The sequence below is a fragment of the Trichoplusia ni genome, chromosome 1 (genome assembly GCF_003590095.1).
Source record: "Trichoplusia ni isolate ovarian cell line Hi5 chromosome 1, tn1, whole genome shotgun sequence".
Lineage (NCBI taxonomy): Eukaryota > Metazoa > Arthropoda > Insecta > Lepidoptera > Noctuidae > Trichoplusia > Trichoplusia ni.
In genome coordinates this window covers 10,423,518-10,450,229 of record NC_039478.1, presented here as the reverse complement: position 1 = coordinate 10,450,229, position 26,712 = coordinate 10,423,518, and the positions used below count along the sequence as shown (strand labels likewise).

Genomic DNA, 26,712 nt, shown 5'->3' with positions numbered 1-26,712 from the left:
ACTTCCGAAACACAGAGGAACTCGTCTTGGCATAGATGGCCACCCATCTATAGATTGACTAAGCTTTTCGGAGCTCAGAAATTAAACTAACTTAACAACAAACACTAATTACCTAAAATTTAGACATCAAAATCAAAACTCTACATCTCAAATTAATTCTAGGTATTAAGTCCAAGTAGCTCAATTGTAGTACAAATTAATTGTTAATAAAATTACTGAAGCCCCGTAATAAACCCGATTCTTCGAAATAACGTCCAAAATGGTTACATTTAATTTGACATGACTACGTTTTAATAGCTTAATTTATGTAAAGTACTAGTGTTATTTGTCATCGTTTGTGTTCAAAATGTCTTCACTGTTTATAGGCATGAGAAGGAGTTGAAATATTTCGTTGTGTTGAGCAAACCTTTTTTTTTTGTTAAGGCGGGGGAATCCTCATGGACACCCACTCCCTCGGGAGAGGACATGGGTAGTGTCAGACTCTTACTGACTAAACCTGAACCGCCGTGCTACGTCATCCGCGTTTTTGTGTCGGTGTATGGCAATGCGTTGCAATCCTTCAAACACCTGTGTTGAGGACCCCTTGACTTTTATCAATATACAAAGTTTCAAAATATATGTTACCCTTGTAAAAATTGGAAAATGACTCCACGTGTACTATTTTATTACGAAATAGATGTAACCAGTTCAAGCCCTCTTATTTGCCTTGCAAATTAGATGAAATATAATATGTTCAACTGAAATCAAACATCAAACAAACTACAATAATAGATAACATTGAAATATTTTTCTTATCACAACAACAAATAATATTGAAGAAGAAAAATGAGAAAATTAAGAATGATTGAGTAATAAGACATCATTCAGAAAGAAAACATGACAAAATTAGACTTCAATGTTCAAAATTTAAAAACTAGTCCAATAGACAAATTGAGCAAGTCACACTGACATTCTTAACAGAATTTTGGACCAAGCATATCTTAATATATATAAATCTCGTGTCACAATGTTTGTTCTCAATGGACTCCTAAACCACTTAACCGATTATAATAAAATTCGCACACCATGTGCAGTTCGATCCAACGTGAGAGATAGGATAGTTTAAATCTCAAGTTATAGTCGCAATTTCTTCTAATCACGCGGACGAAGTCGCGGGCAACAGCTAGTTAAAATGAAACTACTTTTACGGATTTTTTCGCGGTTTAATTTTAGATTTTAGTTCCCGACGTTTCGAAACCTTTGCAGGTATCATGGTCACGGGCAGACACTAAAATTAAACCGCGAAAAAATCCGTAAAAGTAGTTTCATTCAATCTCTAACATTCGCGTAAACCTAAGAAACCACTAAACAGCTAGTTAAGTTATAAATATAATTAAAATTTCATTGTAAAGCTCACCTCACTCCACCCTGAACATAGGAGTATCGTTAACTCATTTGCATAGTCGTCTGATTACCACAAACTCAATAGGATTACTTGTAGAGTGTAATTAAGTTAGCTCTTGTGGGCGCTAGTTGACTGTTTGATTAGATCTATCTACGTGTTTCTCTAGTGTAACTGAATGTCTTTGTACTAGAGCTTGTTGTCAAGCGAACTGTTTCAGCTTCTAGAGCTTCGCTTCAGGGCACAGGACAATGGGGAAACCATTGTCCACTTGTTGGTGTTTATTTCAACTTTTGACTTGCTAAACTATAAATTTCAGTTTTATCATTGATAGCAATTTTCAAGAAACACCAGTAAATTTTAACCTTGCAGGTGCAGGGCAGGTGTGAAACGTGTATGTAGTAATTTGGTGCAAGTTTTGCAGGGCAAAGAAAATTTGTAATGCCAACACACTTAAACTGCACAGGTAGAGCTGTTGTGCTACTACCATAACGTAAAAAACTTATCTAATGCTTAATCTGTACATGTCACTTGGCGATGACAAAATGCCATTACACTTAAGGATGAATAATTTTTCTCCCTCAAAACTTTTATGATACTCTCCGGGGTCACTTGGAACCAGAATACGTGGTTTAAAACATCTCGTCATCGTTTCCTAGACCGACCATGTCGATGACCATCCGATTAGTTCCAGTATGTCCGTGCATCTGACGTGACCCGTCCAACACCATTTTAGTCTATCAGCCTTTCTGCCCATGTCAGTAATCCCAGTTGTAGAACGCAATGTTGTTCGTAATTAGTTCTATTTCTTGAAACCGAGCACACTGCGTTCCATAACTATCGAAAACTTCTAACAGTGTGATAATGAATAAGACGTATATCTACAAGTATCTACATCTCAAAGACATATTACATCCAGTCCACCGATCAGCGCATGGATACAAATTAAACTGACAATTGAGAATTCCTGTTAATTGGTAAACACACCCTTTGTTAGTACGTTCGTGCAGTAATTAGATTAGTCTGTCGAAGTTTAATACATTCGGCTATGGAGGTATGTGCCAAGATGTACTGGTATTTGATTTGCTTCATTTGGGAGACTTGGAGTTGTAGTTTCAGTTGTTTGGTGCAAAATTATGACGACTGCAATTCTGTTTATCTAAAATTATAATTTTGTTTGTACAATAATTATGACTTCGTGAAAAAAACGTGGGAAAATATAGTTTTTAGGGAAATCTTAAAAACCTACTGCCCTGGTAAGAGGACTATTAAATTGGAGTTTGGGATTTTAATAAGCCTTGAAAAGAGAAATAATGCTGGTCAAGTTCTATAGTTAACTAAAGATTTTAATGATTTTATTTAGCGGATATAATATATGGCCTACGTATTATTTGTCAACCAAATTGAATTAGTACTTATTGATGTTTTACTTGTGCAGTCAACAAAAATCGTACTCATCTAGTCCATCCACTTAAGTAAAACAACATTCTTGTTCTAAATCTTACAACAAATCGTAATATTCCTGTAACTTTAAACTAAAAGTCCGTACAATTTTCTCGTCGACTATGCCACGCAAACCGACCATGTTTTCGAGAATGTTTGACTGGGTTTGGGCTTAACTGGAGATGTTATTTATGACGCTGTGTCCAGGCGAGGTCATGTGGCAAACAGAACATGCATAGGGCTTACCATACATTCTGAATAACAATGGATGACAGACGTAATGGATTTTCACCTGAAGTGTTGAAAAAAGCCTGTTTTACTATTTCGATCCTTGATACCAGTTTCGTTCTGAACATGTTTTATGTAAAGGTTTTCCCCGATATAATACATTTTGGCGCTTTATTTTTTCTATAAAATAAAGGAAAATTCCTGATTCTCCTTAGATAATGAACGAATATGTTAATAATAAAATGTCTTGTGTTACATCAAAACATTGAACGTTTTCGTCAAATTATATTTATACTATTTAAAAAACAGAAGGAGTCACACTTTTCAATAACAAACCGAGTATTAAAGCAAATTGTTTAAACTGTGAGTTTCATTCCCCAAAAAGAAAATTTCAATAAAAATCAGGCCAAATTCCTGAAACGTCACCAATTAATTTACAGAAAAATCGCAGCTACGTTTTTCTCGTAACAAAAACCAACAATTCGCAGACGTAAGCGTTACCCGAAATTTTGCCCTCGACGGTCCTAGAAGAAAAAAAAAATACGGATTTCCTCCCGTCCGTCCATGACAAAAACCACACGATCCAAAAACTGCGTCGGGTTTAAAAAATACCTTAATTAAACGCTTTGAGCGGATTGAATAGGCTTTATTTTTTTAAGACAAAAAAATAAATATCGAAACGGCTATAGAAAATCAGAACAGATAATTCGCGAACCGTGTTGAATTGGAAGGTAGATGGAATTTTTGGAATTCATTAGAGCTAAAAATTTAAAAATTCTTTTCGGAGGTCATTTGGAGGGAGTAAGGCTTAATTGCGGGGCTTTTGAGTAGAGGTCAAGAGTTCAAACCATTATTCTGTATCTATGTTACTTGTCTAGGAAAGTAGAGGCTTTTATTCAAAAGTTGGATAGAAACGGCAAGAAAATATCTAGAATAATTTTAATTCACTGTTTTGTTGTTATAACGCCATCAGTAAAACATCGTTCACGAAAATTTCAAGCTTTTATTTATCAGAGTTCTCTAGATAAACCTTTGTGATAGACAAACAGATTGTCGAACAGAGGCGTCTCAGTAATAGGGTTTCGTTTCACCCCGTGGCTACAAAAGCCTATAAAAATGCATCTACATTAAAAAAAGAGACATACATATAATTATATATAGCCGTATCCCTCTCATTAGATGCGATGGCTCACGCCTCTGAAATTCTACTAATTCACACACAAACGTGTTCAGTCAATTAGTGAACAAAGTTTGTCAAACACTGGCACAGTAATTAGTCACCTTCTTACTCGTAGATAGAGCTCAAAGTAATCGTTTGTACTAGTAATGTGTCTGAATAATTGCAAGAATTGTATTCAGAATTCTAATATTTTCTACTCATCGATTCACGCACTGATGATTTTAATCCTTGTGTTGTGAGAGGTTTTACGAATATTTCAGTCGTATACACAAAGGCATCTAGACTCAGAATAAATATTTGTGGGCAGGCATGCTTTTACTAGGCGGTAACCGACCCAAGAATCCGTTCATATTCAGTCTACCTGGGTTTTAAATTTTATTTACCATTCTGTTGTTTGTTATTATTTGTGAAGTGCTATATGGATAATTTTGTAATATTTATAAAATCAATGTAAAATTGATATGCGTAGTGCGATAGAATAAACCAAGTAGTGAAATTGGGAGTACAGGTTTACTATAAGTGACTTCAAATTTTATTTGATTTAGAAATGGACTTTGTGGCCATTTGGACTAGACTAGTTAAAAACTAGTTCTAGCCTATTTTTTATGAAGTCCCAATGGGAATGGGAAGGGAAACTATTCCAAATCTGCATTAATAGGTAACAATTCCAGGCTTAAGAGCCCATAAAACAATTTAAAAACAATCCTCCTGTATTCCCCCCTACCATAACATTCCGACGTGTCTCCCTAAGCAATACAACTCAAATTAAATGTACTCTGTCACAGATCGCGACGCAGATCGTGTCGGGGATGTAAATACCAGCCGAGCGTATGTTCCGCCTAATTTAACTATTAACCGCCTGAGGATTAATGTTCAGACGGCTGAGCCTCCCTCGTGTGCTCATTAATTGCTTTAAATAAGTGTTTAATTCATAAATTTATTGGTAAGTTATTATAAATGATGTTTCATGTCTTGGGTGGCAGAAAAACAACTGTGTAAAGTAGAAACGAAATAGAAAAATGATTTCAAATCGCCTCACTGCTTAAGGGAGAAACTTGGTGTCATTAAGTTTTATTTTTCTATGTGGAAAAAAGATTTTCCGGCCAACCTGTGAATAAATATAGGCCAGATTAGTATATAATACTTTCATTGTAATATTTCAATGTTACAATACTTTTGAAGAGTGAGAGCTAATTTGCAGTGACACCGAAATACCTAATTTTGGAATCTTTGGAATTCTACTTAGCCATAGATTGAGGATTAATTAGCGGAAATCCTAAAATTTTATCCTAGCCTATAGGATGAGGTACACAATACTCAATTATCTATGAGGTAAATTTTAGTTTCTTTGCATCACCTTTTTTTTATAAAATTGTACAATGACCGCAATACGACGTGATATGGCTCAATTAACAAAATTAAATACTTGTTCAATGGCTCAGTTAGTAAAGCGAAAGGTGCGCAATCATCATCATCATCACCCACAGCCTCTATCCTCCCACTGCTGGGCATGCCTCCCCTTTCTCGTGCCAATCTATACGGTCCTGTGCCAGCCTCATTCAGACTCCACCAGATACCTTTATTATGTCATTCACCCATTCATATAACAACCTTACTTTCGATTATGAAAAGTGTCTTTCCAAATCAAAGTTCTCTTCTCATTGACTGTGTGATAAAGGACAATGGTAATCGCGTAAGGCTGCGTTTCCACCATAGATGTGATAAGGAAATGTGTCTAGCGAAGATGTCCGCTGAGCCATTTCCACCAGCCCTTGCTGACCGAGGCGAGGTAAATGAAGTAATTGTACAGGTTCTTTACAAACACACCTCGCTATGCATTCTCGCACATCTCTGGTGGAAACGCAGCCTAAGTGTCCCACCAAACTTAGCTATTAGTTGTAGGATTAATGTACTATGCTTCTATGTCTGGAGGCGTTTCGTGTGCGTTCGCACTTGAATCTGGTTCATGCAGGAGAATTTAATCATTCAATGCTCTTCAAATGGTTGAAGTTTCGAGGCTGAGGTTATTGATTAGATATCTAGGTATGTGTCTTATAGACTAATGTTAATTAAACATGCCATTTTTCCCCTCAAACTTGTACATTTTTTTATTGTATAACCTGTGTCAGGTCCTACCAGCAGTTGCTATTTTTTTTTCTTTTTTTTCTTGCAAGTGTAGTGAGAGGAATTTTTAGATGTATCGGTACAGTTTACGGTAAATGTAAGGATAAGTACAGACAGTAAGAGTAACAAGACTAGAAACTTCTGGAGTTTTTAGAAGTTGGACGTAGTGTATTGACTTTTCTAGCTAGTACGATTTAAGGATGGAATGTTAGCAATGAAAGTGTTAAGAGTGGACCGATGTCGTTGTGCGGAAAAGTGTTATGCCCATTTTATTGTCTTCACATTCCAGCTGAGTGTCTTTGTATAACGAATTGGTTAGCCGAGTAGTACAGGTCACCACGATTGATGCCCTTTGCGTGACGTGTCGTAGGCTCGATCCCTATATAGGACAAGAACTTGAGTGATCCACAGATACTTGCTGGGTGGTAAACCGGATGGTTTAGATTGACAAAAATCGGTTGTACGAAGTTCAACAAATTAACTAGTTACCATATAAATGCATTTTATTACATCGCATGTACCTAACAAAAGGTATTGCTCCCAACAATTACACCCAAAGGCATTTTAGACTAGAGCATTTCCTAAATACGAGACTAGAACCACGTTAATTAAGGAAATAATTCAGCCACAAAGCGTTATGGCTTCCAAGTTCATTCACAATGCGAAGTTCCCGGAACTTTGAACTATGGTAAGCTGGTGGTCACAGTTTTATCCGCAGATTACGGGCATTGCATATATTAGAGGATACTATCACCTACTATTATCCAGGTTAACTGTTTTAACTTGACTAAAAATAAAGATTGAGGAAGAAGCAAGTTGTTACGGTCATTATTTTTTTCTGATGGTTACAAATACATGCAAGGGTGTTCAATTATTTTTTTACCAAACAGATTTATTTTTTATTTGTGTTGAAATCTTCGTATCTTATTACATAAAATTATCATCCGGAACTTTTTTTACCTGTTTTTTCTTAGGATCCTATTTTTGAGCATCGATTTTCATTAATATCGCACTATCTTTCTACACTGTCACTACTGTTTTTTTTTTTATAACTAAAATTAAATTTACTGTTATTCAATAACTAAAAAACATAAATATTAATTCTCAAGCGAAATGAAACAAAGATCAAATTAATGTTTTTTTTACTTAATAAACAAAATACAAAAAGCTAACACCAAACTCAGTATAACCCAGGAGCCCTTTTTACACCCTTAGTCCAAGATCAGAGCCATACAAAATAACTACCTAACCCCATTCTCCCCTAAATCTGTACGTACACGCAAACCCGCCTAATCGGAATAGTGCCATAAGGCTGGGTTAACGAGACGTGGCCATTTTTGCTCAGCCTCCCCAAACTTGATTAAAACACGGAATTGAGATGTTCGACAGCAGATCAATGGTTCTGAACAATGGAGCGAAATGTATTAGGATTTATGAAGGAGAGCTCATTTTACTGATGAGTTTTGGAAAAAGATGGGTTCGTTAACCTACTTGTATATTAGAAGAAAATATTTAGTCTAAATAGAATTTAAATAGCAATACAAATATAATAACAAAAGAAAATTCACTCAAATTATTGTAAGTCTCGTTTTTCTTTAACAAAAACGGACTCTAGTTTTAAATAAATTAACACTACTGAAATAGTATCCCTTTAAAGGAAGAAGTCAGCGTAAAGGACGAAAAAAAATCTCAAATCAAAAACCCTATAGCAACAGTTATTACTACATAGCATTACTACAGACTTACAACTAGGTCCCAAATTCATGTAGGTTTATAGGTTTAAGATCAACGTCTCAATTAAAACAGTCTAATCTTGTCCAACACCTCAAAACAAAGACCTGACATAACACACAAAATATTCCAACAAAGGGTCCCATTAAAATGGTTTTAAGACCTTACATTTCAAGGACCAAGAATGTTTATAACCCATAAGAATTTGAATGTCGAACGTTACTCGTATGCTTTGGAGAATGGAGAATGATGACGTCATCAAGGCTTCCCATAAACACGACCCACGTTCTGAGGGTAATTGAACAGATTTTATGAGTTCTACAATTGTTTTTTTTTTTTATCACGATTGCTTTTATTGAGACACTCAATAAAATAATAATGGGTAATTTTAACATTACATTTGTTTGTTCACTGTACGGTTATCGAGTATTGATCATAAATTTTCTTTGCATTTTAGACCCTCTTCGGAAAACTATCTGAAATAAAATCATTGAAAGAAAAATTAAAATAGAAGAATCTTTTATAGAATTCCGTTACCAAAGTTTACAAACGGAAAGTCTTTACTGAGGTACAGCTGTCTGTCCGTCTGTCTGTCACTACTCATGAACCGTAAAAGTTAGGCTTTCGAAATTTCCACAGAAGCTGCGATGTAGGTACGGAAACAGTTGCTACGTTCAGAAATTTTCGATTCCATAAAATTCCAAAACAAAATTATTCCATTCATATAAAAAAGGAAAATATCTAAACAGCAAAAACCGTACCACATCATCCCTAATAGAAACTCAATTGGCACTCAAAAAAGATTTTCCCTCCATCCTTCGAATTAATATAAGTTTTACAATACATTATTAGATCCATGCCGACTGGCGGTCCATTTCCTAAGACGGACGCCATTTCCTGCAATCGACTTGGATGTACATCAAGGAGTATGAACGACGAATAGAGTCCGACAATTCGCTTAATGTTAGTACGTCAGGTTGGCCGAGTGGTCTAAGGCGCCAGATTTAAGCTCTGGTTCCCGAGAGGGAGCGTGGGTTCGAACCCCACACCTGGCAAGCTCTATTGAGGGAATGGTCAAACTTTTTGTTAAATTCTATAATTTTATGACATATTTTGTAATTAAAATTCATTAATTTCTTATTTAGTATATGACTCTTTATCTCAATTGGTTTACTACGGCCAGGTATGTTGGGAAGTGGCGCCTCTAGAGGCGGTTCGAACATTTACTCCTATTTTAGAGAATAAATAATGAATTATTATTATATGTAGCTTCCTATACAAGTCTTGTTATGAACTTAGAAAAGTTAAACAATTTAGTGTGTAGTTTTGACTAAAAACTCACAAAAGAAAAAGGAATGGAGAACAAAAATAAGTTTCAGTTAAAGTGTATTTATTTGATGTGATTGGATAAAAAGATACATCGAAATTAATATTATTTTTTTGATTGATTGATTTTACAATTATTAACCTTTTTTAGTACCTACGTAAACAAATAAAGTATAGGTGCAAAGGTTAAGGCTGGGAAGTGAAGAGTTCGGTTCTGTCATATCTGAAATTTTCTAAACTAGATTTTTCCAACTTTAATGAGAAAACTAAACAGATTGAAATACCAACCCGTACAGTGTGTTTTAATTAATTTTGTTTTAACTTTTCAAGGTACAAAATGAACAAGCTACAAAATGAATTACAGAATTATTTTTTTGGTACGATCCATTAAGAAAATGGTTGATGAAGTCTATAAAAAAAAACTTGTTTTTTTGGGAAAAGAAAATCCACCCAGTAGTTTGTGTTCGATACTGAACAAGTTGTTTTTCAACTCCATAGATATACGTGATAGATTTTTTGACGTGCCGTACGTAAATATAGATTTTTGACAAAACTATGTCAAATTCATACTTAACAACCGGCCATCTTGCCTGGTCAACCGTTTTACGATATTTGGGATGTTATCCGGTGAATTTTGACCTATAAATTGTTTAATGGAACTGTGGGAACTGCGGCAACGGATTGTAATAGTATAAGACATGGTTGAAGGCTGTTCGAGTGACAGATACGTATTAATTTAGTATCGAGAAACAATTCCTTGCGTAGACTAATTGATTTGAATATTGATATCGTAATGGTTTTAATGAAAAGAGACGCGATTAGGGTAGAGTTTGAGAGCCGTTGATACAAAATTAGGGAAGGCTTTAATGCTAGAAAGTGTGGACCAAAAAAAAGAGGCTTTTTTTTAATGAAAAAGTACAGTATTTTTTCACTCCTATAATTTCCTGAAACAAAAAATTACTATACTTTTCAGATACCTAATCAAATCTTTTTCAATTTTCATTATGGTTCATTTATGAACAAAATAAATATGCTATCTTCTGTTTTGTTATACAATAATACTTTCAAATATTCTTCCAGACAAAAAAAGCTGGAATTTACTGTATTTTCCTAGAACATATATAGTGCTCAATATTCTAAACATCATTAATGCAAGATGAATCTGATTTATAAAAATAAATGGAAGCAGAATTCAAATGAAAATCTAGTTCACTTTAAAAAGCCTGGTTCATTTAATTAGCTATGGAAAAACTCGTATTTCTCTTAATAAAACGAGGCAAAGGAGTTGTATCGGTTGCCTAAAGTAAAATAAATGTTGGCTGGGCTTGTACTAGCACAAATTAACGGTGGCAACTGGACCGTGAAAATTAACGGCAGAATCAAGGCTTGCTAAGCTGCGCTGTCTATTTGATTATTTTGTGAAGCTGCCTCCATGAACGGATTTCTAGGTAAATGTGGTCTTATTTAAATGGGTGTCTGTTTTCGAACATTATTGTTGTTGTATTGTAGGATATGCTCATATTTTGTTTGGTAATACGACTTCTGTATTGAGGAATTTAAGTTCAGTTTCGGACCTAACCGGAGTCTTGAATGATGGTCCGAAGTGGCGGTAAGATTCGAATTGAACTCTATACTTGACTGTGGATGTATTAACAAACCTTTGTAATCAACGAACATTTTTACTTCCAGACAGCCGAATGGTATAGGTGTCCACGCCAAGCCTATTGTGCATGACGTGTCGCAAATTCGATCAATGCGTAGGACTAGCATTTTTGTGAACGAGTGCTTGATTTGAGTCTTAGTGTGTTATCTAAGTTAATGCCTAAATAGGGGCCTATATAAAAAATCTCCATCCTCAATCAACAAAAGCTAACTACAATGTTCTCCTTCATCAAAAGTCGGTTCTCACTCCATAAAACCTTGACACGAAACGATAACTTCTATCTGACAATGATTTCCTTTTCAATAACCCCGGGATAGATCTATAGAGACCGCGGCAATAGAACTCTTCGAACGTTTATGTATAAAAGAATGATCTTAAACGTGATTTATAGCTCGGTTTTGTGCTAAGTCGAATGTACTACGTTAATGGCTGTGTCTTTGTTAAAATAGGGAATTTCAAGATTTTTATAGTATATATTATAGTGGTTTCTTAGGTTTACGCGAATATTAGACATTGAAATAAAACCTTTTTTAAGGATTTTATCGCGGTTTTATTTTAGGTTTTAGTGACGACAGTTCGATACCTTTGCAGGTATCATTGCTTTCGACACTCAACTTGCCCCAAAAAACATTGGTATTGCACTCATAAAAAAATGTGAGCAGATCTTGCATAATGCGTGATACCTACCGTTTGATACTTCTTCAAGCCCAAACGACTGGATCGATTTCTATTGATTTACTTCAGGGCTACTTTTATCCGACTTCGGTTTACAGCAGTAACCGAAATCTAGGCGTGCGAAGCCACGAGCAACAACTAGTTAAACACAAAAATGAAACTATTCACCAAAATGGTTTCTTCTTTAGTGTGACAAAAAATATGAGTCAATATCAACTTATACATTTAATTTCATTAAAAATATTACATTTTATTTATTTTACAATACAAAAGGAAATGGTTAAACATTTTTATTAATAAATCAGGTCACTACTGGGTCCGCGGCGAAGTGGTAATTGCAAATTGAATTCACAACATCTGTAATAAATTGCTTGACGAAGATTTATGAAAGATAATAGCAAAATCATTGCTTCCGAAGTATTGTACGATTACGACTATATTAAATTTACATTTTTTGAAGACTTTTGCGAATATTCGTGGAAAATGTACTAAAATTGAAGTATTTAAAAACGGTTTTATTTCTTTTATTTAGCCCCCAGTGTCGCAAATATGAGAAAACTCCTCCTTATAATCCTTTCACGAATCTTAAAATCATTAGGAGCAACTTTTTCTGCAACTTTAATTGTAATAAATTAATTTCATTTAAGACAATTTAGAGGTGTTATTTTTTAATGATAACAAACGATTGACACCTTGGTAAATACACTTGATTATATGAAAATATATTAAATATTGCAAGATTAAAATATATATGACTGGCGAAGGATCGGGTAAGGTGGCGTTCTCTCGTATCAGAGGCCAAGACACAATTTGGGTCGCTGAGCCAACAGAGTAATTAAGTAAGTAAAATATATATAAAATCAAACCATCTATTAGCTTACAATAAAAATAACCTCACAAATATAGTATAAACCTACAAGAATCAAAAAAATCGGCTGTACAAATTGGTCCTTCCGCCCCTACCCGGACAAAAGGACGCTTACATCATACACTTCCAAATAAATTGTAACACGTACACTGCACGGCGGCTAACGTGCCCTTGTAATATCACCTGCATGCACTCAAGTGTTCAAGCTGTAAATAAGGAATGGGGTCGCCATCTTGGAAACTCGAAAATTTGCATTCACTAGTACATTTTTGATATTTTGGTTACAATGTTAGATGTGTCTTGAGTGTTTGGTGTAGCTTGTATGGAAAGTCTACTATGCTGTCCTTTTTTTTCAAAAATATGGGATTTGGACTTATTATATTGAACTGTGAATTTGGGTGTTTTGAATATTCAGATGGTGTTTACAAAGTTTAAAAACAAAAAAGCGACTCCCGCATGAAGAAATTTAATCCTGGTTTTCCGGGGGCTTCACAAACATTTAAGTCACATGCACATTGACAAGAATTTTGGTAATCCACGAACGCTTGTTCTGAGTCAGAGTGTTTTATGCATGTGACTTGAAAGTTTTCAAACTTCAGTGGCACCGGTATCGTTTAAAAAGAATGAAATTGCCTTCAAAAATAATATTAATATTTGTAATTTAAACATCAAAGCAGAAATTTTAGGCACACAACTTCCCTTCTTTTATTCTAAGCCAATACCGTCCTATTTATTACGCAAGCAGCAAGCTTTAACCAACACCCATATAAGCCTCCAAGTTTTAATAGTGGTCTTAACTTTGAGCTTTAATAGCAAGATAGCCGAACAAACTACAGGTTTTTGTTTAAATATTGTTAATTTTACAAAATGAGCTGTTACTCCGTAAGAAGTTCTGTATCTATGCAAAAGTTGTATTTATAAAAGTAGAAGTTGGATGTAATTAGCTTGTTTCTTTCTTTTGTTTTGTTCCGGATTTTATTCAGTTATTTAGAGCAGGATTTAGATGAGTAATCGTTTTTTTTTGGCGGTGGTTTGCAGCAGTCAAGCTTTGGGTTTTTCATCAGGTTATCAATTGTTTCGTCATTTTAAGCGTTGAATACTGAAACAGATTGCTTAGAAGTGTGTTTCAATCAGTCAAGTTTCGCATAGTTATTTCAATTATAGAGTTGTCATGGTGCCCTCGCGGTTCTTGCAAGGATTTGCACGAGGTGCAGATTTGACCGCAATTAGGCAAAGTACTAATGTGACTTTTTGAAGTTTTTTGTACTTTCTGAATTTAAAGACACCATTGACAAAACGTTTAAGAACATCTTTATCACGTTTTTTTTTTCAACTCATAAATGTTGCAAACTGAAATTATGTATGTGTCATCGAACTTTCCTAAAAATATCAGCTCAATACTGAGGTCCGAAATTACCTAACCGACTAAATCTAGTTATATCTATGTCTGCCTATTTACCGCCATCTGGGTCAACATAATAGCGTCAAACTTTTGTTAGCAAGTATCAAACTTTAAGTTCTAAACATGTTTCTAAATAATTAAAATTAAATTCAACTAACTCTGTTCCTGACATTTTGGAACTTTTAATGTCAATTTAGGGTGCGGGTCCTTGTGAAATTGAAAATATAAAATAGTTACTGCTTTCATGAATATAAAGTCAGAAGTGATTGCTAATTAGTGGTGTTTTTAGAGTACGAAACTTGTCAAGAGCGAATTGAAGTCCTGACACAGAGGGTTTCGTACACAATATGCTTAAAATGAACAAATCGGTTGGGTTTGTTATTTATGACAATTCGAAATTTATGACAATTAATTTTTATTTTTAGTATTTGTTGTTATAGATGCAGTAGCATCATCATGTGTTAATATTTCAATTGTCTAGCAATTAAATACGGTTTATGAGATGTGGCATGGTGACGGTTCCGTTTAAACAATGTTTTACAAGGAGCTACTGCCTATGCCTGTGCCTGACCTCCTCAACCCAGTTACCTGGGCAACACGGCACCCCATAATTAGACTGGTTGTCACACTTTCTACCTTCTGACTACCCGTAACGACTGTCAATACGAAATAAAATTACCACCTACAAATAAAAGGAAACCTTCTCCTAATTTAACAAACTAAGTATTCTAGAAGCAATCTAGCCTATCCCGACTTAGTTAAGTCTAAACTAGAAACTTGGGGATCAGCGAACACGCGTCAACAAAATCGGTATCTTACTTAAAGTACTTTGTCCCCGAATATCTTTCAAACACCTACATCGTGAACAAAGATTAACTATCGCACAGAACCTTAACTTCAAACAGGTGCACAACAATAGTTTGCCAGAATAAACAGGTCATCCTGCCAAAAGGCGTCTTTTATTGATCAGCTTTTTACGAGAACATGCGTATGCTTCACAGAGGGAAATATCAACAGAAAAATGCGAATACAGCGCAAGATTTGAATTCCAGCCCAAAATATATCGTCGAGAAGGTGTTTAAGAGATTTATCCATCCGTCGATGTTCTTGTAGCAGAGAAACAGATGGCTTTTGACAATAACTTTCGAGGGAATGATTCTTATACGCAACGGTTTACTCACGCGTATTTACAGATATTGCCCGACTAGTTTGGAACCTAACCAGAGTCCTGAGTCATGAACTAACGTGGTGGAGGGCTCCCGAGTATAACTAGTTTTGACTCGCGATCCCGCTTTGTCGCTTTAACTAATGATGATTATTTAGGTACTGAAATATGGCCCACTTCTACCCATATTGGAACGACTCTATAAACTGTCGCTTCTGTTTGCCACATAATCTGAGTAACGTTGTTCCAAACAAAATAATCGTGAACTCAACACATGAAGTTACAGAATTTATTATACCGCCTAAACTTTGGCTCAGCTTTAGTCTAAGTATTTTACCTGTACCTTTTAGACCCTTTAAAATTTGCATCAATTACACATTAGAATTTAGAATGACATAATTAAGTTGGGGAGCAGACGAGCGGGATTTTTGATCTCCATACTTTTACTACTACTTAAAAATCTGTCATTATGAAGTCTCAATTCAATTCATTAAAAATGATTTAGAGGAAACATTTAAACCTCGGAGAGAACGGTTTGTTGATTCGAGTCCTGTCTCAGGTCAATTTTTTATTTGCACAAATATTATATTCGTCTCATCATCATCTCATCGAATGTCTCATCTTTGTCTAGAGTGTTCCCAACTTTATTGGAGTCGTCTTCTTTTCTAACTGTATGCAGAATACAGACAGTGGCTACTTACTGGTTATCTGATCTCTTTGCCTTAGGTCATTCTAATAGAAACTATAAAATTCCAAAATAATAGTTGTTTAAAAATAAGCTTGACCCACGCTCACTAACCTCCAAAATGGAATCAGCGTCACTAACACAAAGAGTCCCTTTTACCATAGAGAATCGACGTCAAAAACGCGACGTTCAAACCGCCCGTCTGCCCAACTTTAATGGTAAGCAAAGGCAGTTAATTTGGAGAAGCGAAGCGGTCACGTCATTACACAGGTTTAGTGCCAGAAAGTGAAACGACATGTGCCATCGAGTGTTTTGATGATACGACGACAATTAACAACTTTATGGGCCAATTTATGAAGCTTAAGCCATTATATTCAGCATCTAAAGGATTTGAGGATCAGTCTTGGAAACTTAATTTTGAATCTTTGGAAAGGTTATTAAAGTTCAGAATTAAATGTGGTTTTGAGTTATTGGTGAATAGTAGGATTAGCCCAAGATGATTGTGGTGTGGCTATTTGAAAAATCAACTAAGTTTTAAAAATTTGAAAAATTAACTGAGATATGCATTAGTACTACCATTTGGGCATATTAACTCAATAGCACTTCAAAATAATATCACATTAATATAATTTTACGGTGTAACTCAGATATGATTCAAAATTTGTTTGCATTCCAGGCTTAAAACAAAATTTGTTTTAATACTTTCCAGCGGACAAACATTTTTTCCAATATTTTGGTCAACAAAATAAACGAAAAAGATGGCTGCCTTTAGGACAAGCAGATATGTACATTGAACGGACTGTCCGTTGATTAAGTGCGCGTACATTCAGGACAGTCAATATAGTTCCCTCAAATCCTCACGTCTTATCTGTATTACATCCAAACCCATTCGTCTTCACCCAAACATTTGCCTCGGCACTAACATTTCTAGCAAAAACATCGACTACCCTGGATAAAACTATCTTGGAGACTTCTACTATTAATTTTCTTTTATGTTGGATGAAAAACAATGTAACGTCTGTTTATGGAGCAAGTTTTCTAAGATAAAAACAGGGAAATGGATTAGTATATAGAAAACGAGATCAAGATACCGTCGTCCACTGACAGTAATATTCCGAGTTGATTCCCGCCCCTTGCATTGGAACTGTTGCGTGAGTCCATTGTCTAACGATTCTGGAGTATTTTATAGTAACCATCGCGAGACTGATTCATTTTTAAATGATGCAACGGTTAACTCACGCGTATGTATGTCGAAAAGTTCGAGTTTCTTCTTTCTTTCTTTCTTTCTTCTTTCAAATTCAAGTCACGTGCACAGAGAAGTGGAACTAACATTTGAGGATCACAAAAATACATTTCCTACGCGGGGACTGAATAAGCGACATGTTATTCACAGTGAGTTTGGCGAATCGAATCTGAATTAAAAACAGTGAACAGTTGAACAGTAAATAAGTATTAACATCTAAAATGTCGCCGTATTTTTAAACAACATTGTTAATGATAAACATTTCTATAATCGTGTCGTTGTAACACTTACTGCTTCCAATCCTACCGAAAGTAATAGGAATAAGCCACGAGAAACGAAGCAAATGTAATTCTGTACTAAAACGTTGCATTGTGGTCAGCTAGATTTCCTTTCCCGGCTTAAAGACCTAGTGTCGTAACGACTACAACTGGTTTGGAATATTCTCAAATGTTACAGAATTTAATTAAAAAGGACGAATATTTTGAACTGGGAATTTTGCTTTCCATTTTTTCGTCCAAAAGTTAACGACACAAGGGGATTCATTTGAGAAAAGCGTATGAAGAAGTCTAAGCGAATCCCCATCTAATAGAGCTTGATACAAACATATTTATCGACATCCACAAAGTGCTGTAAACGACTTGGGGCTTTTTACACCCCTGTGGCCTGGTGACAAATGAACCTTTTAACGGTAAATGTGTCGGCGGTACAACCGTGTAGCTGACACATGTTTCGCAACAGGTTGACCGATTTGTCGGGCAACAAGTCGTCCGGATCAAACTGCACGACAACGCCCTATAGATGTTGCGTAATTTGGAACACTGGGTTAAAAAAAAGCTTTAGGAGAAGTGAAAAAAGTGTTACAACTTAATATTATAGACTACGCTTTTTATAATTGAAATAACTTTTAAATCAGGGAACTCTTATACAAACTTTGAACCTTAAAGAGTCTATGGGGTCTTCCAGGTTGCTAGTTTTTTTTCCATGCATGGCATTTTGGATCATCTTAAACTTGAAAAGAATAGCAACGTTTCCTATTTTTTGGTTTTTAAGATTTAGACCATCCTATTTCGAATTTTCCGTTTATTCTTTCAAAAATCTAAGTTACACAGTCATGTCCATTTCCACTATAACATTTCCGCTTTACAACGTTTTCTAAAAATGTTTCAGCACTTACAGTATCATTCAAATAAAAATAGGTAGTAACACATTGTTGCATCCCATTCTCAGCAGGAAGCTTGCTTCGGGAATTTCCTCACAATATCGTGCAGAATTCCGGGAGGGAAAATGTCTAACACCTAATCTAGGGAGGCTATCTTAACGGGAACATTTTGGTGCAGTGTCAATCTCTTGTCGAACTCCTTTCTTTTTTGTAAAGTGGTTTTTTTTTTAACTTTTGCTCAGGACGTTACATACAAGCAGATATGTCGGTTTCTCGCATATTTTTGTTATTATTTTATTTAAATGTTTTTTTATTAACATTTAATGTGCTAAACTTTTCAGTTATAACATTTATTTTTGTTTCAAAGCGTTTCTTTTTTAGTTTTTTTTTCTGAAGCGCATTATCCAACAATATTCACTTTAACTTAAAATTGTATTCTCCCTTTATAAATTTAGTCGCCAAAAATAAGTATTTGCAAGAAATCCCAATTAAAATTGCCAATCGCTAACCTAATCAGATACAAAGACATATATTACCACAGCTTGTAATAATAGTTACGGACAAATTACATAACTGACTCCTTCCATTTGCAACACCTTTAGCCACACCACACGTTTCCCGCCATGCAAACATGCTATATTACCGGATATGTCGGTAAATCTACGTAACGTGTTAACGGGACTAAAACAAGCCTGCGTTATTTTTCTGACGTTACCCGCCCAACGCCATTTCATTGTGTACGTTCAGCAAAAAAAGTTAAAGTGCGTTGTAAAATAAAGTGTGTGCGTGCATTTTAAGTAGATCGTAAAATGTAACTTTTTTTGCAGTCCCTATGTAAAATTTAAGGATCTGAATAGATAACGTCATCTTAAGTACTTTGAGTGAGCCTCAGAGCCAAACAAAAAGCATCTGTTTTGGATGAAAATCGTATTTTCCAAATCTTGATCAATCTAAAAACTTAATCATTATCATCGAGAAAAGCAATCGTCGAGTCGTTAACAAAATTTCAGCATTGATTGGTATTTTCAGGAGAGGCAAAATTGTTCTGCGACTCAAACAGCAACACAGTGACTTCCAAAACCTAACTTCAAAATCATACTTAAAATTAAAAGGAGTGGTTGAAACCACCATGCCAAAGCCACTGTACGTGACGTGTCGCGGGTTCCATCCCCGCATAGGACAAGCATTTATGTCATCCAAGAATGTTTGCCCTGAGTCTGGGTGCCTTTGTGCACGTGGTTTGAATGTTTGTAAACCTGCGACGCCAGTATTAAATTCCTTTTTTCCGTTTTCTTTTTTTGAAAACAGGTAGTCAATAAAAATCTCACCGTTTGCGAAATAACGCTCAATACAAAAAAGTATTAAAAAACATAAATATTAGTTATGAACTCAAACGTAATAAAAACGAGGAAGGCAATTGGTGTCTATCTAAAAAAAGTGATTGGCTTTTACAAATATTTTTTTATTGTCTGCTCGGGATATTGGGGAAAAAATTATGTATGATCTGGTTATGACAGTTTTACGGTTTAATTTTTGTTGTTTTTTTTTTATATCACAGAAGTATTATACGTTGATATGTGTGAATTGTTATGTATGATTAACTGACTGGAATATGGGTAGAAATCAAATATATTTTAATACAAAAACAATAACACATAGTTTTTTGTTTCAGTAACCGCCGCTTTAGCCAAACCTATTTAAAATCAACAAAAAAGTATTGAAAAAGTGTTCTAGAATGAAAAACGTTGAATACATAAAAATACAATTTTCTATAACTAAGGGATTAAACAAACTATAAAAGGAACAATAGAACAAAATCAATAAGGCTGTCGCCAAACAGAATTGACGCGGGAAAATATCGCTCGGCTGCAGATGCCATTATTTGCAATATGGCGGCCGATGTTGAAATCCGTTGAAGTTTCAAAATGTTTATTTTAATATTAAAATGCGAATTTTAGCTATTTAGGACAATCCTAGACTAGACTTTAAATTGCGAAAGTAAAAGTATAATATAATATTATTTACGAAATTTAATCTATACATATAATAAAATTGTAGAAAAGTGAAAACTGTACATTGAATATTTTTAAAAAAGAATAATTGCAGGGTGGTCTACGAACGATTCCGATGCCGAAAATATGATTTTTAGAATTTTTGTCTGTTTGTCTGTTTGTCTGTTTGTCTGTATGTATGCCCGGAAAGATCTCGGAAAGTACTGGATAGATTTGATTCAAATTTTCAGAGAATATCAACAAGAGGTCCGGTCAACATACTTTTTACTTATTATCTCACATTTCGTTACAGGGGGTGAGCAGGAGCCTTTTATATCTGTACACAAATATCAAATTATCTCATAAACTACTGAATATATTTCGTTCAAATTTTGCATGAACCTTATCGTACACATGATACAACAAATATACAAAAACCATAACGCTACTATGTAGGGGGCATGAGCAGTAAAGTTTTAAATTTTTGGACTCACCCGTATCATCGTGTAATACAATTATGAAGTGTATTTTCACCCCATTGAGTAGTAGGCAGCACGGTCATCAATTTACTCAAAAAACATCACGCTATTTATCTTAAGACTTTTGGCAGAGCAATAATATATTTTTTCGAAAGTAAATCAATTTCACAAAATGAGTCATTTTATTCTGTTTCAAGTTTAATGTAGACCTAGCGCGACAATGATTAAAATAAGAAAAACATAAACTATTAATACGTTTATTATTATTCTTTTGATGCAAATGTTACTTCGTAATCGGTACATTCTTGAAACAAAGGAACTTAAATTATTTTTATTTTTATTGGTGTACTAAAATGACTCAAGTTCAAATGTGGAATGCCGTAATATGATTTTGTGTTTATTTACGATAGGTGTATATACCTATGTTTTTAGCTCGGTAATGTTGGCGATGCTACTTTAAGATAAAGTAGTAGTGCGTGTAGTTCACATTGATCTCATCTATAATTATGCATAATAATAAATTACTGAACGACACAGTTAATTATATTACCTTGGTTCATCTGTAACAACTAGCAACAAAAATATAAACTTTCAAACAAAAAAAAGCCTTTCAAACAATGAAATAATGTTTTCTTAAATTTGCAACATTACATAGGCCAAAAGTATTTCGGATAGAAAAGCCCAGAAAACTTGCATAAAAACTTCAGAATAGGTATGCAATGTGAAAGATCTATGAGACCAAAGCTATCAATGAATAAAAGCGTACGCTAGAAGGTTTTTGACATTACGTATCTATTGATAGAACTATGTCTTCTGATACCTGGGATTTTTCAATATTTTAACGATTTGATTGGTCTACATCCGCCATTACAGAGAACGCACACGTGGCCTTTCCAAAGATTCCTTTAACAATTTATTGTAATCTCTACTTATTTAAAATTTTGTTCTTTCGTAGCCTGGTAAAAACAGGGGAAGGAACGAGACTGAATGAGTTTCTGAAATCCCAAAGCTAAGCCGACGAGGATTAGAAACATATTTTTGGAAATTTCTCCAATAAGGCTGATAATAGCGTGTAGCTATCAGCACTTACATCCGTCATACAATGTCTGGAAGATTCATTTTGGCTGTCGGTATCGACAGCATAACCTCATAACCAACCTCATGTAGTCTTTATTTAAGTTCCATTTATGCAGTAGAGATGACGGTATTTTACTTCAATGATCGTCAGGTAGGTTAACGAATAAAATACGTATTTTTTCTTTGTAAATTGGTACAGTAAATAGAATTCATGCGCATGAAGTCACTTTTATGTTCATATTTTGCTTTGTCGTAACATCACAAATTAGACATATCCTATAACATCCACAGTTACCGAGCCCGACTCTCACTTCACCAGCTCCGTCCACAAAATAATTTGACATCTTATTTATATCGTCAGAAAACATCGTGTGTGAAAATAACAACTGTCTGGCTATCACTGTTCCTGAGAAACAGCCAGGTGACAGACAGACGAACGGACACCGGGGCCTCAGTAATATGGTTCTGGATACCTCTTTGGTTACAGTACAATAATAATTTTATGATACCTCATAATCACTATCATAATCCGTCTAACAATTTCAGGTGTAGGCCGGCCAAGGAACAGACGTGCTCGAAAATCATAACCCACCCAATTAGAAAATGGAAACCCTCGAAAGTAAAACATTTTTAGCAGAAGTGCTAAGACTGAGTTATACCTTCTGTTATTTTTTATACTTGCACCCCCAATTTTTAAACGGCTCGATTTGTCAAACATGTCTTAACGAACACTCGCACATAATTCAAGTTTAAATTAAAAAAAATGTACAATACGTTCGGAAGCTATGATGTCACAGACAGACGGGCAGGCAGGCAGATATGTCAAAGTTATAAGCCCCTCTTTTTTGGATTAAATAACAAAAAGTCATTAAAACAGCTGTGAAATATTTGACACCAGGATAGTATCGTAAACGATGAAATGTGTTTGATTCAAACATTTGATAGTCTTTGGGCTGCTCAAGATTCATTATAATTTAGAAAAAAAAGCAAGCTTAAAATGTAAAAAAAGTGTTTCATTTTCAATATTGTATTACATTTTTGCGATGATCGTTATTATTAAACTTCATAGTTTTTCACATCTTGAAAATCACGCAGACGAAGTCGCGGGCAACAGCTAGTCTTGGATATAATGCATCTGGAGTATAAATTCTCCAAATCAATTAGTTCATTCTGACAAAATCTTATTAGATGATTAATGGAAGAAATAAAAACACTTGCTTTGAAATATTGGATATTATGGATATTACTTCTGGATATTATGCAATGATTAGAGAAATTAAGAAATATTAATTTCAAATCACCCAAAAACTTAAATTAACGACTTCTGACAAAGTTTTTCTAAATACTTCTAAGAAGTATCTTATTATGTTGTGCATTGATACAACCATTCTTAATAAGCAATGACATAAGCAACAATGACCCTTTTTGAGGCAAAAATCATTCTCTATAAACATAATAATCTAAATAACATTAATTTAAAATCCAATAGAACACTAAAATCGACGTCTTCCAAAAAACATTAAAGACTTAAAAATAGCTGTCCACTCAGAATCCACTTCATCACGAATTAAAAAATAAAAAGTATCAACCGAAATTCCTCGAAACAATGGGATGCTAAAAAGATCTATATTTGCGAGACAAATACGATTAAATCCCGTACCGTTGGAGACAAAGGGATGACGGAACTGCGACTTTTTTGTCTCCTCAATCTGTTTAAATCGTTTCACTGCATGAGGTATAGATTGGATTTTTTCGAGGTTTTCGCCTGTCTACTGTTTTTCTGTTTGTGCATGTTTCTGTGGTGAATTTGTCTCTTCTGTTCTTTTCGCTTTATGCTATTCAAGTTATTGATTTATTTTGTATTTTGGTTCTAAAGTTTATCGGTTTTTCCCGGTAAATAGGTAGTTGTGGATTTTTAGTTACGACTCGATCGTTCTCAAAAACAGAACGTGTAAAAGCGATGATCACTATAATTGCTAGTAAAAATCTCGAAATACTTATTCGCAGTATTTACAAAAAACCTATGTTATTATCGGCTCTTCATTTCAGTTAAAAAGTTCCTTATTAAGTCGCTCATCGCAATGTCAGCTACTTCTCAAATGTTGGAAACCAAGCCTTTAACCCAAACCACCAAGTTACTCCTAACCTCCTACCTTCATAAGTAGAATTTCTTACCCACAATCCTATAACAATTCTCGACAGAAAATTTCAATTTCCACAGCATCAAATAGCTTACCTACAAAACCATATACAATTGTGCAACACATTGTTTTCTATTCAACTCAACCGTCTTCGTATTAAGAGAGCTATGTAAATTCCATTCAGTTAGTCGGATTACACTCTGCGTCATTTTGTTTTGTCACGAGTAGTGGGAGTTGCAGTTCTCGAATGTAAAGTAACAAGTTTTCTATTGTGTGGTGTCAAAATGAGTTTTATCTTACAGTTTTACTTTATTCGTGGGATAAGTTTTAGCCGCAATTTGCAATGGCTTTATTTAGTTCAAATTGTGGGATTGTTTGTCTTTTTCGTTGTTGTTCGTTTGGTCCTTAGGTTCGGGGTGTTGGAAGATTTTGTCCTTTTTTGTTTTGATTCAATCTTTTTGTAATGAACTAGTATTTCGTTCAGAATATTCTCATTCTGTGATTCTAATTAGATATTTTTATTGTAATGAACAGAATATTTTCCTTTTGGTAAGCTAGTAAACATTATTTTTCTAGCTACAGTAGTATTGGCAGTAAGTCACTCGTAAATGTATAATTCAAAAGCAACACAAATATTTTTAAATAAAAATCTCAACATTTTCGTTACTTTGATCAAAATGAGTTCTTACTATTTTCAATCAAGAATTGGATTTAGATGGATTTTTACCAAAGTTCAATGCTACGAGTGACCTTAAAACATTTGAGCAGCTTTTTATATCCAATGTGCTACATCTTTGAGTGTGTATTAAGACACACTTAAGATTCAACTTAGAAGATTTACCACAACAAGATTTAATGATATTCCTTAATAACATATTATATTTAAGTATACTTTCGAGGACAATGTATGTCCTGTTGATAACTTAACTATCATTTTTGTACATCTTAACAATTTCATGGATCTTACACAGGCCTGTAAATGTATCCCAACCTTTACCTAATAATCGCTGAACATAACACATGCGCTATACGATTATATCATCAATATCATAATTTATAACAAAAATATTAAAAATGATATGGAAGTATCTGAAAAAAGCTTCGTAATAAGCCCGATATTTTCTCAAAAAGTCGTTAAAATGATAAATGGATCTTCATCTCGACTAGAAGATAAAATAAAGGATGTAATACAAAAGAAAATGAACAATTCGTCAAACAAGAATCGTCCAATCGACATTTCGACGGTCGTTGAGACGTCCATAAATTCTTCGATTACTGCCCTTCCCTTGGCAAGTTTATATATGAATGATTTATCAAACATATGGCATTATTGTATACAAGTTTCGAGAAGTTACACTAAATTTGTATCGAAGGTTGGAACATGAATCGGATATTACTTGGAATTTAGGACCGCCTGGTCCTACGAGCCGGAATGCGGGTGATGTTTATCTCAAGATTGTAATATGAAGGCAGATTTATATGAGCTTCTAAATATTTATTGTGGTTTACGAGTCTCTCGTTTAGATTTATACAAACGATCTGAGCGTTTACCTAGAAAGGGTGAGTGTTTAACTTTAGGAGAAATACGTTTTTGTGATTCATAGCTTTTGGGTCTAATTTCTTCTAAACCAAATCTCAAGATTGAAATTCTACTTTCCATAAAACCGTTTTTTCAGAAGTGAGAATTTTTGAAAATTATAATTTCTAAACCCTTCCAACATAAGAAGGAAGCAATGTGAAAGATTCGCGACACAAACAGTTCAAAAGTGTCAAGTTTAAGCCAGTCAAAGCCGCAGTTAGAATTAATGAATCGTTAGATTACTATGCGGTTTTAACTCTAAATTGGGCCACAATTTTCTATGGATCTCATTACTGCGATAAGAGTAGAAGATTTAATCCTGGATTTTAATTTATTTTAATGGGTTTACGTGAGGAATTAAATAAGTGTATTGTTGGACTTCTGGAATCATCATTGTCATCAAATCGTTGAGTTGACTATTGGACATTGCCCACTCCCCAGGTGTATGCCACAGAGCCTGGTCAACTTTCGGAAAATCCATATTTTTTTTAGAAATTACAATTTATTGGCGTATTCCTCGTCCAGAGGGATGCCGTTTTATGTCATTCGATGCGCTGTCACGCTTCCACGTCCATATTAAGCTTTACTTTAAGTCGTAGGAGTAGACTTTCTGTTTTTCATAGTAACAATTGTTGATCCTGATGTATAGGAGATGTAATGCTGAGGGAATGTTTGGCGGGCTTGTTATATCAAAAAAAATCCTGTTTATGTAGCAATTCTTTAATTTTTTTAGGTACTAAACTTAGTACTTCCAACAAAAACAATTTAAATCAAGCTAAAACAGTTAACGATAAAGAAACTTTTAAACGAGCAACTTCTCGCGATGTAATGGACCCTATACCTTGTAAATGTCGCGAAAAGGTAGAAAAACGACAACATAACTCTTTTAGTAATAAATAATCCGGAATAAATAAGGACGCAGGTCCTGAAACCTATTTAGATGGCTTTATTTATTACAGAGCCTGGATTCCGTTGAGCGTTGGTAATTAGAATTTTCACAAATGGGTTTTGTATAGACGAGCGATTAGATTTAGGATTAAAAAATGAATTATGGAGATTATGATCGTCGATTATAGAGAAAATATTACAATTTAATGTTATTGGTCTGTTGAAATTCTTATTATAATTTGGGATATTTTTATCTTTACTTATGTATTTTTATTAATTACTAA

General features: G+C 34.5%; 1 protein-coding gene and 1 non-coding gene across 3 annotated transcripts in view; both read left to right on the top strand.

Moving 5' to 3' along the window:
• Window positions 1-26,712, top strand: part of LOC113494196 (uncoordinated protein 58-like) — a 309,932-nt gene that overhangs the window by 219,494 nt on the left and 63,726 nt on the right. The gene's annotated exons all lie outside the window — the stretch shown is intronic.
• Window positions 9,059-9,142, top strand: Trnal-uaa. The gene has a single exon. It is a non-coding gene; the product is annotated as a tRNA-Leu (tRNA).